Source organism: Triticum dicoccoides, chromosome 4A, assembly GCF_002162155.2.
Source record: "Triticum dicoccoides isolate Atlit2015 ecotype Zavitan chromosome 4A, WEW_v2.0, whole genome shotgun sequence".
Taxonomy (NCBI): Eukaryota; Viridiplantae; Streptophyta; class Magnoliopsida; order Poales; family Poaceae; genus Triticum; species Triticum dicoccoides.
In genome coordinates, this window is record NC_041386.1 from 570,071,287 (window position 1) to 570,083,478 (window position 12,192).

Consider the following 12,192-nt stretch of genomic DNA (forward strand, 5'->3'; position numbering starts at 1 on the left):
TTGTTGTTCCATTGTGTTCAAGAATCTCGTTGAATTAGAAAAAAAACAATAAGATCCGCTTTGATCCAAAGGGTTTTCATAGGAATTTCAAAGGATTGGAATTTTTCCTTTTTGATGGTCTGATTCACATGACCATGACATTGTTCAAACAATCCAAATCCTATAGAATTCATATGACCATGACATTGTTTTTCCTATGAAGCACAAACAAACCAAAATCTTGGGGAATTCATATGACCATGACATTGCAATCATACGTACACTTTTTCCTATTCCCACGATTTCGCAATCATGTGAATCAAAGAGGCCTAAGATCATCTATAGCCGGACCTCTCAAAGCCGCTTCATACGTCCGGGAAGGCTGCCCGGTCATGTTTTTTCGACCTAGATGGACGCCTCAAACGCCCAGACTGACTGGCACCTCCATATCCAGCCCAAATATGGGGCAAATATGGGGTGGCCCGGGCACGCCCGGATGCGTCCGCCTAACAAGCCCGGCCCATAATCGACTCCACGAATGTCCCACAAAAAATCCCATCGGCCTCGTCGATCCGAAACCCTAGCTCACTCACTCTCCTCTCTCGCTCTGTACGTCCTCTCCTCTCCTCTCACCGATTGGGATCAAATCCGGCGCAATGTCGAGCTCCGGCAGCCGCTCTGACGACAAGGTGGATTCAGAGTATGAGCTTGGCCTCCACATCGCCGTGGAGTGGTCCAAGGTGGACAGTGGGGGCAACTCCTGATCTGAAGCCTCATTGCAGCCGCCGCTTCCCTGTTGGCTCATCTCGGACACCGGTGCTGGCCCCTCCCGGCCCATGGGCAGCTCTGACAGGCGGCCAGCGCAATCGGCGTCTTCCCCACGCTGTCCCATCGCCCCGCCGGCTGCTGCTTCCCCATGCCGTCCCCTCGCCCCGCCGGCTGCTGCTTCCCCTCGTGGGCAGCAGTGGGTGCTTGTTCCCGCCCACCGGCCCGCACGCGCACGCCGGAGCCATAGGCGCGTGCCGCCCGCCGCGAGAGGCAGTAGGCAACGGAGAGGAAGGTTGTGGAGAGCTTTGTCCGTCGCCGACATGAGTTACCGGCGGAGCCCGACGAGGACCAACGGCTCCTCGTGTAGGTCTACCGTTGGTCGCTTACAACGGCAGAGACTGACGCTCGACGGCTCCGCCGAAAAAATGCCAAGGCTCTTCGACTTGCCATCGAGCAGTCCGAGCGGGAGGCATTGGAGAAGGCGAATGAGGCGGCTCGGCTAGCCAAGCTCAGGCGGCAGCAGGAGCAGGCCGTCCAACGCCTCAAGGGCCTCGTCATCGTCGACTCCTCCTCCTCTGACGACAACGGCTCCTCCTCCGACGAATCGGACTCCCCTCCACCAGCCGACAATGGTTACTGATACACCGGCGATCAGAAGGGGAAAGGGCCGGCCGAGAAGTGGTGAATTTGATTTTAATTTCAAGTTTTAGATGTAGTATATAGTTTTCTGTGGTTTGTGTGAACCTTGATGGGTCTTTTGAAGAACTATTGTGCAATTTCTATGTTCGGAGCTGATCTACGTAGTTTAATCGACGTTGCATGCTATAGTATGAATATAGGGGTTCGGATATGAGAGACATGGATGTGGCCGACACGATTTGAGACGTACCCGGTCGGTCAATGCGCGCGGACAAGTCCGGATGCGTTCACGGGCGTTTGAGGGGCCGGATTTGCAAAGTCCAGCTATAGATGCTCTAAGGAAAGGAAAGACTACAGAATAGACGCTATGCATATACTAGCCATCCACGGTAACACTTCTCTGTCACTCAGATATCTTCCTTCTCTGAGACATCATCACTCGCGATCTTTGCATGTCGGCCACTGGAGGCGAATCGACTGGGCACGGCCCGTTGCCTCGCCACCCCGGCAACGGGACGTATCACCACCAGCAGACCAGCCCTCTCGCGCGGGGGGCCGGCAACTAGCTAGCTGCTCGACACGACCTTGCCTCACCTCAGCCCCAGAAATGGCCCGCTAGGGCGCGGCACCGCCAGCACACCACACGACCCGCCGCACTTTGACCCTCTCCCCCGGCCCGCGCCGCCCCCCTAGGATTTCCCACTTCGCCGTCACGGTTACTGCCGGTTTTCGTTCAGATTCGACAACGGCCGTCGGTCGGCGTCGAGATAGTCGTCTCCGCTCGGTTTGGTCCCGTCCCGCTGATGTGACCTTGCTTGCTCCCTTCTCCTTCCTCGCGCGGCCGGTGGGCGTTTGAACAGGAGATGATGCTGACTCGCATCTACCCCTAACCCTCCCTAGCTGCGGCGACTGGATTGTCCAGGTGCTCCGAACGCGACCGACCGGCGCAAAATGACAAGGACTTGATCCACTGATGGCGATGTAACCCATTTATCTAGATGATCTTTCTTGAGGGACGTGTCCTCTCCTCCTCTCCACATCAGGAGGTGGCTGCGACTGCTCCCGCTCTACTTTACACTCCAGCGATCATCGTGAGTAAACAACGTCGCTGCGTTTGTTTGATCAAAAAACAAACATAGATGGATTGGACTTGGACGGACGCACGGTCAAACACTACCACACACTCGCCGCTTGATGAGTAGTTTACGTGTGCAAGTCTGTGTTGAGATGCGTGCATGCGTAGACCTGGAGTGCTCTTCAATCAATTCCCTGAACCAAGAAATGTTCCGGTAATTAGAAGAGTTCTGACCCCAAAAAAAGAAGAACTATACTACTCCTTCGTAGGGTTTAAACTTTAAACTGAAAACCCGGTCTTCAGTCAGTTCATGCAACTAAGTAGTACTATAAATCAAAAAGAGCAAAACAGGAAGAAAGAATAATCAGGTTTGCTCTGCTGTTGGCAGGTCAAGAGGGTGGCATGTAGCAATCTGGATCACGTCTCAATGATGCACGTTTGAGATTGAAAAGGCAACTCATGTTAACAAATGAATTTCTCACTACAGAATAGTATTTATCTAATGAATTGCAGTCGTCTCATAATTTGGGCTTCTTTGACTTCAAATTCCTAGTGTGACTAATCTGTTCGCATATGACAGGATCTTGAGTTTTGTTTCCGATAATCAGGGGTCGCCCCTGGTTCTGTTTTCATTAAGAAAAGAACGCTCTTCAATCAATTCCCTTTTAGAAAAAAAACAATTCCGTGAACCAAGATATGTTCCAGTAATTAAGAAGAGTGTGCATGTATTGAACATGCCAACAGTATGGCCATAGTATTTTTTAGAAGAACTCCAGATTATATTGAAAATAAGTAGGGGTACAAAGCAACTCTAGAATTTTTTTTCTTGAAAAAGGCGCCCCATGGAACCAGTCTAGCCACACCACCAATGCGGGATGAGGGCGCGCCGCCGTCACCGCCGCTCCCTGCCAGTGCCGGCGAAACCCTTGGTTGTGCGCACGGACCAATGCCGACGGGAGGTCACCATCCTCAATCCTGGAGGACCAGCACGCCGGAGATAAGCCTGATTGAAACTGAGATGCCACTTGCGCCGGCTTGTTGAGCGACGACGATGAAGCATTGCCACCGACGAGAGCCTGCAAATGCGGAGTCACCACGCTCCTACAAAAAAGCTCCAGGCCCACATATTGACCCCGGAGCGTGCGTCATCACGATGACGTGCCCAGGGCATAAACCCCACATTGAGGTCGGTACCGTAGCCGCACCAGCCTCGATTGGTTAGTCTGCTACCAGATTCGCCGACGACCGTCTCATAGCAACCCACCAAAGTCGAGTCCGAAGCAAATTTATTCTACGCAGCCATCACCATAACCGTAAGATAGGAACGGTGGAAGCACAACAAGCACACATTGCTATCGACTACGGGGCGCCGCCATGAAGGTCGCCGCCGGTGTGGGAATGGAGTTAAGGTAGATTTATTCACCCGAACGCTGAGCCCACCACCCCAACGGCGCACCACAACAGACAAACCCTGACCTACCTAGTAGGCCAGAACGGAAGAACGAGATCCCCCACTCCCTCCTGCCACCGGAGCAGCAAGCATAGGGAGAGGGGACCAACGCCCTCGCCGCGGAGATCGGGGATGGGACTTGGTCGCTTCCTGTCGCCCAAGAGAGGAGGCAGGGCGAAAACAGATATTTTTTTTTCAGTATAGCCAGAGTTACGGAGCACAAAAAAACCGCATTTTGGAGCACTTATTTTTTTGTACAGACACCTCTATGGATGTCTTTTTGTGGCAAAAATATGCACGATGTTAGAACTTTTGTTGATGTTCATACACCAAGAAAAAACAGATTTTTAAAATTTCATTTCCTATTTTATTGGTAATTACTGTTCATACATGTGCATTTGTGATCGAGATTAGAGTAACACTTTTGCATAGTTAACTAGCACTAAAATTCAAAGAATTTAAACTGAAAACCCGTTCCTCGGTCAACTCTTGCAACTTAGTACTCACTCTGTAAACTTTTATAAGACAAGAAAGAACAATCATGTTTGCTCTACTGTTCGCAGGTCAAGAGGGTGGCATGTAGCAATCTTGATCACGTCTCCGTAATGCACGTTTGGAATTAACAAGCCAAATCATGTTGACAAATGAATTTCACACCATATTAGTATTTCTTTAATAAAGTGCAGTCGTCTCATCATTTGGGCTTCTTTGACTCAAAACTCCTAGTGCGACTAATCCGCATATGTAGATCATCTTCATATGGATCCTGAGTTTAGGTGGTGCCAAACCTTGTGTAGATCATCTTCAGACCTTCTGGTCGCCCTATCATCGAATAATTAGTCTGTATGTATTATATTAATTTCAAAATGAGGACTTTCTTATCTAGCGAACCGTTCGCTAGGAGGTGATATTTGCAAACGTTTTGATGGCAGTTTTAGTTGGTCACGGGGTGACAGTTTCTTCAGAATATTTTGGCATTTTCTAGAAGGATGATATTGTATAAAAATGCTAGGCTGTTCTGAAGAAACTGCCACATCCCGATACAGCTCAAATTGCCAAAAGAAACTTTCAACATGAAATGCTCTTCTAATGAACGGTCGCCCAAGTTAGCTTTTCCGCAAAATAAATCACCAGAATTTCCTTCCTACTACTACCGTTGTATAGGTGTGGTACAATGCGTCAATGCTCATGCTCATACACCGTACGTGCGTGTTCTGCGATGTGCCCACCGCCACCGGTGTACTTCCCATGCATGTGGATACAGTGGGTTTATACGTGCACGCACAATACATGTACTATTCAAGTACTGATCCATTCATGCATAATCATACAACCGATCGGGTCCAGTCCAATGTTTTGCAGCTGCTAAAGTGGTTGAGCGCTGCATCTCATGTCTGCCAGATGAGATACTACGTGGCTTCTCAATACACCTTTTGGGTACGCCGGTTCATGTATATTTCTCACAGTACGATTACGTCTTCCTTGCTTAGGTCGGGAGCTGGATCCGTACTTTGATAACTGCGTGCCACGTCAGCTTGTATCGTTCAGCCGTGTATTTAGTTTGGATGTTGCTTTATATACTTCGTTCGAATGTTGTTTTATACTTATATAAAGCCAGGCTTTTTGCCTGTTTCGAGAGAAAGTGCTTGCACCGCACCATCTGCTTGTTATGACAGTTTTTACTGAGAAAAGTGAAAAAAAAAGGGAAAACTTGTTGCGGCAGACAAAGTATTTGTCTACCGAAATTCAGTTTTAGGCTATGGGAGAGGATGATTTAGATAGCCAATTCTTTTTTTCTGTTTATATGGCAGATCCTGTTGAGCTCTTGTGGACAGTTTCGAGGACCTACGTCTGTCGAAAGAAAATCAGGCGCGCTGTCCATGAAAAAGCATAGTTGGTGGACACTAATAGCTTGATGATGATGGTACATGTACTCTAGGTACTTATGCTTAGCTGTTGTACTTGACTGCGGGTAAACTCGTCTGTTTATATATACATCTAAAGGAAACACTGCTCGATGATTTGACGTGTTCCGCGCTTACACTATCTCTATAAGCACCTTTGAAATACTCAGCTGACACAACATCTGATGAGGAACGCAGTAATTTTAAAATTTTCCTACGCACACGCAAGATCCATCTAAATGATGCATAGCAACGAGAGGGGAAGAGTATGTCCACGTACCCTCGTAGACCGAAATCAGAAGCGTTATGAAACACGGTTGATATAGTTGAACGTCTTCACGATCCAAGCGATCAAGTGCCGAACGCACGGCACCTCCGTGATCTGCACACATTCAGCTCGGTGACGTCCCTCGTACTCTTGATCTAGTTGAGGCCGAGGGAGAGTTTCGTCAGCACGACGGCGTGATGACAGTGATGATGAAGTTACCGACGCAGGGCTTCGCCTAAGCACTACAACGATATGACCAAGGTGAAAATCTCTGGAGGAGGGTACCAAGCCTAAAATTGGGGAATGAATTGAATCGATTGCCTTCCTTTCCTGGCACACGGCTAAAGAATCAACTTGTGTGTCTATTATGGGGTGCCCCCCTCCCCCGTATATAAAGGAGTGGAGGAGGGGAGGGTCGGCCCTCATAGGGCGCGTCCAAGGGGGGGAGGAGTCCTACTCCCAGTAGGAGTAGGTTTCCCCCTCCTAGTCGGAGTAGGAGAAGAAGGAAGAGGGAGAGAGAAGGAAGGAAGGGGGGCACCCAATTCGGATTGCACTTGGGGGGGGGGGCTCCACCTGGCCGCCTCCTCCTCTGTCCCACTAAGGCCCAATAAGGCACATTGACTCCCCGAGGGGTTCCGGTAACCCCCGGTACTCCGGTATTTTCCCGAACTCATCTGAAACCATTTCGTTGTCCTAACATAGCCTTTCAATATATCAATCTTTATGTCTCGGCCATTTCGAGACTCCTCATCATGTCCGTGATCACATCCGAAACTCCGAACTACCTTTGGTACATGAAAACACATAAACTCATAACACCGATCGTCATCGAACGTTAAGCATGCGGACCCTACGGGTTCGAGAACTATGTAGACATGACCGAGACTCACTTCCGGTCAATAACCAATAGCGGAACCTGGATGCTCATATTGGTTCCTACATATTCTTCGAAGATCTTTATCGGTCAAATCACACAACAACATACGTTGTTTCCTTTGTCATAGGTATGTTCCTTGCCTGAGATTCGATCGTCAGTATCATCATACCTAGTTCAATCTAGTAACCGACAAGTCTCTTTACTCGTTCTGTAATGCAACATCCCACAACTAAATCATTATTCACCATTATTTACAAGTCTCTTTACTCGTTTTATAGTGATGTGTATTACCGAGAGGGCCCGGAGATACCTCTCCGACAATCGGAGTGACAAATCATAATCTCGATCTATGCCAACTCAACAAACACCATTGGAGATACTTGTAAAGCATCTTTATAATCACCTAGTTACGTTGTGACGTCTGATAGCACACAAGGTGTTCCTCCGGTATTCGGGAGTTGCATAATCTCATACTCAGAGGAACATGTATAAGTCATGATGAAAGCAATAGCAATAAAACTAAACGATCATTTATGCTAAGCTAACAGATGGGTCTTGTCCATCGCATCATTCTCTAATGATGTGATCTCGTTCATCAAATGACAACACATGACTATGGTCAGAAAACTTAACCATCTTTGATTAACGAGCTAGTCAAGTAGAGGCATACTAGGGACACTCTGTTTTGTCTATGTATTCACACATGTACTAAGTTTCCGGTTAATATAATTCTAGCATGAATAATAAACATTTATCATGATATAAGGAAATATAAATAACAACTTTATTATTGCATCTAGGGCATATTTCCTTCAGTCTCCCACTTGCACTAGAATCAATAACCTAGTTCACATCACCATGTGATTTAACACCAATAGTTCACATCTCCATGTGACTAATACCCAAAAGGTTTACTAGAGTCAATAATCTAGTTCACATCGCTATGTGATTAACACCCAAAGAGCGATCATGTTTTGCTTGTGGGAGAAGTTTAGTCAACGGGTCTGCCACATTCAGAGTCGTATGTATTTTGCAAATTTTCTATGTCTACAATGCTCTGCACGAAGCTACTCTAGCTAATCGCTCCCACTTTCAATATGTATCTAGATCAAGACTTAGAGTCATCCATATCGGTGTCAAATATTGCATCAATGTAACTCCTTACGAAAAACTCTTTGTCACCTCCATAACCGAGAAACATTTCCTTTTTCCACTAAGGATAATTTTGACCATTGTTCAGTGATTCACTCCTGGATCACTATTGTATCCTCTTGCCAAACTCATCGTGAGGTACACAATAGGTCTGGTACACAGCATAACATACTTTATAGAACCTATGACTGAGGCATAGAGAATGACTTTTCATTCTCTTTTTATTTTCTGCCATGGTCGGGTTTTGAGTCTTTACTCAACTTCACACCTTGCAACACAAGCAAGAACTCCTTCTTTGACTGTTCCATTTTGAACTACTTCAAAAACTTGTCAAGGTATGTACTCATTGAAAAAAGTTATCAAGTGTCATGATCTATCTCTGTAGATCTTGATGCTCAATATGTAAGAAACTTCACCAAGGTCTTTCTTTGAAAAACTCCTTTCAAACACTCCTTTATGCTTTCCAGAAAATTCTACATTATTTCCGATCAACAATATGTCATTCACATATACTTATCAGAAATGATGTAGTGCTCCCACTCACTTTCTTGTAAATACAGACTTCACCGCAAGTCTGTATAAAACTATATGCTTTGATCAACTCATCAAAGCGTATATTCCAACTTCGAGATGTTCGCACCAGTCCATAGATGGATCACTGGAGCTTGCACACTTTGTTAGCACCTTTAGGATTGATAAAACTTTCTTGTTGTATCATATACAACTCTTCTTTAAGAAATCCATTAAGGAATGCAGTTTTCACATCCATTTGCCAGATTTCATAAAATGTGGCAATTTGCTAACATGATTTGGACAGACTTAAGCATCGCTACGAGTGAGAAAATCTCATCGTGGTCAACACCTTGAACTTGTCGAAAACTTTTTGCGACAATTCGAGCTTTGTAGATAGTAACACTACTATCAGTGTTAGTCTTCCTCTTGAAGATCCATTTATTCTCAATGGATTTCCGATCAATGGGCAAGTCCACCAAAGTCCACACTTTGTTCTCAACATGGATTCTATCTCAGATTTCATGGCCTCGAGCCATTTTGCGGAATCTGGGCTCATCATCGCTTCCTCATAGTTCGTAGGTTCGTCATGGTCAAGTAACATGACCTCCAGAACAGGATTACCGTACCACTCTGGTGTGGAACGTACTCTTGTTGACCTATGAGGTTCGGTAATAACTTGATCCGAAGTTTCATGATCATCATCATTAACTTCCTCACTAATTGGTGTAGGCATCACTGGAACTGATTTCTGTGATGAACTACTTTCCAACTCGGGAGAAGGTACAGTTACCTCATCAAGTTCTACTTTTCTCCCACTCACTTCTTTCGAGAGAAGCTCCTTCTCTTGAAAGGATCCATTTTTAGCAACAAAGATCTTGCCTTCAGATCTATGATAGAAGGTGTACCCAACAGTTTCTTTTGGGTATCCTATGAAGACGCACTTCTCTGAATTGGGTTTGAGCTTATCAGGCTGAAACTTTTTCACATAAGCATCGCAACCCCAAACTTTAAGAAATGACAGCTTAGGTTTCTTGCTAAACCACAGTTCATACGGTGTCATCTCAACGGATTTTTAGACGGTGCCCTATTTAACGTGAATGCAGCTATCTCTAATGCATAACCCCAAAACGACAGTGGTAAATCGGTAAGAGACATCATAGATCGCACCATATCTAATAAAAGTATGGTTATGACGTTCGGACACACCATTACGCTATGGTGTTCCAGGTGGCGTGAGTTGCGAAACTATTCGACATTGTTTCAACTGAAGGCCAAACTCATAATTCAAATATTTCGTCTCCGCGATCAGATCATAGAAACTTTATTTTCTTGTTACGATGATTCTCCACTTCACTCTGAAATTCTTTGAACTTTCAAATGTTTCAGACTTGTGTTTCATTAAGTAGATATACTCATATATATACTCAAATCATCTATGAAGGTTAGAAAATAACGATACCCGTCGCGAGCCTCAACACTCATCGGACTGCATACATTGGTATGTATTATTTCCAATAAGTCAGTGGCCCGTTCCATTGTTCCGGAGAACGGAGTCTTAGTCATCTTGCCCATGAGGCATGGTTCGCAAGCATCAAATGATTCATAATCAAGTGATTCCAAAAGTCCATATGCATGGAGTTTCTTCATGCGCTTTACACCAATATGACCTAAACGGCAGTGCCACAAGTATGTTGCACTATCATTATCAATTTGCATCTTTTGGCATCAATATTATGAATATGTGCACTATGATCGAGATTCAATAAACCATTTATATTAAGTGTATGACCATAGAAGGTTTTATTCATGTAAACAGAACAACAATTATTCTTTGACTTAAATGAATAACCGTATTGCAATAAACATGATCCAACCATATTCATTCTCAACGGAAACACCAAATAACGTTTATTTTAGGTTCAACACTAATCCCGAAGGTAAAATGAGTGTGCGATGGTGATCTTATCAACCTTGGAATCATTTCCAACACACATCGTCACCTTGCCCTTAACTAGTCTTTGTTCATTTTGCAACTCCTGTTTCGAGTTACTAATCTAAGCAACTGAACCAGTATTAAATACCCTGGGGTTACTATGAACACTAGTAAAGTACACATTAATAACATGTATATCAAATATACTTTTGTTCACTTTGCCATCCTTCTTATCCGCCAAGTATTTGGGGTAGTTCCACTTCCAGTGACCATTCCCTTTGCAGTAGAAGCACTCACTTTCAGGCTTAGGTCTAGCTTTGGGCTTCTTCATGGGAGTGGAAACTTGCTTGCCATTCTTCTTGAAGTTCCCTTTCTTTCCCTTGCCCTTTTACTTGAAACTATTGGTCTTGTCATCCATCAACACTTGATGCTTTTTCTTGATTTCTACCTTCGCCAATTTCAGCATCGCGAAGAGCTTGGGAATTGTTTCCGTTATCCCTTGCATATTATAGTTCATCATGAAGTTCTAGTAACTTGGTGATAGTGACTAGAGAACTCTATCAATCACTATCTTATCTGGAAGATTAACTCCCACTTGATTCAAGTGATTGTAGTACTCAGACATTCTGGGCACATACTCACTAGCTGAGCTACTCTCCTCCATCTTGTATTCAAAGTACTTGTCAGAGGTCTCATACCTCTTAACACGGGCATGGGTCTGAAATACTAATTTCAGCTCTTGGAACATCTCATACGCTCCGTGGCGTTCAAAATGTTTTTGAAGTCCCGGTTCTAAGCCGTAAAGTATGGCACACTAAACTATCAAGTAGTCATCATACCGAGCTTGTCAAACGTTCATAACTTCTGCATCTGCTCCTGCAAAAGGTCCGTCACCTAGCGGTGCATTAAGAAAATAATTTTTCTGTGCAGCAATGAGGATAATCCTCAGATCACGGATCCAGTCCGCATTATTACTACTATTATCTTTCAACTTATTTTTCTCTAGGAACATATCAAAAATAAACGGGGAGCTATAATGTGAGCTATTGATCTACAACATAATTTGCAAATACTATCAGGACTAAGTTCGTGATAAATTAAAGTTCAATTAATCATATTACTTAAGAACTCCCACTTAGATAGACATCCCTCTAGTCATCTAAATGATCACGTGATCCATATCAACTAAACCATGTCCGATCATCACGTGAGATGGAGTAGTTTTCAATGGTGAACATCACTATATTGATCATATCTACTATATGATTCACGTTCGACCTTTCGACCTCAGTGTTCCCAGACCTTATCTGCATATGCTAGGCTCGTCAAGTTTAACCCGAGTATTCTGCTTGTGTAAAACTTTCTTGCACCCGTTGTATGTGAACGTAGAGCTTATCACACCCGATCATCACGTGGTGTCTCTGCACGACGAACTATAGCAACCGTGCATACTTATGGAGAACACTTATACCTTGAAATTTAGTGAGAGATCATCTTATAATGCTACCGTCGTACTAAGCAAAATAAGATGCATAAAGGATAAACATCACATGCAATAAATATAAGTGATATGATATGGCCATCATCATCTTGTGCCTTTGATCTCCATCTCCAAAGGACCATCATGATCACCA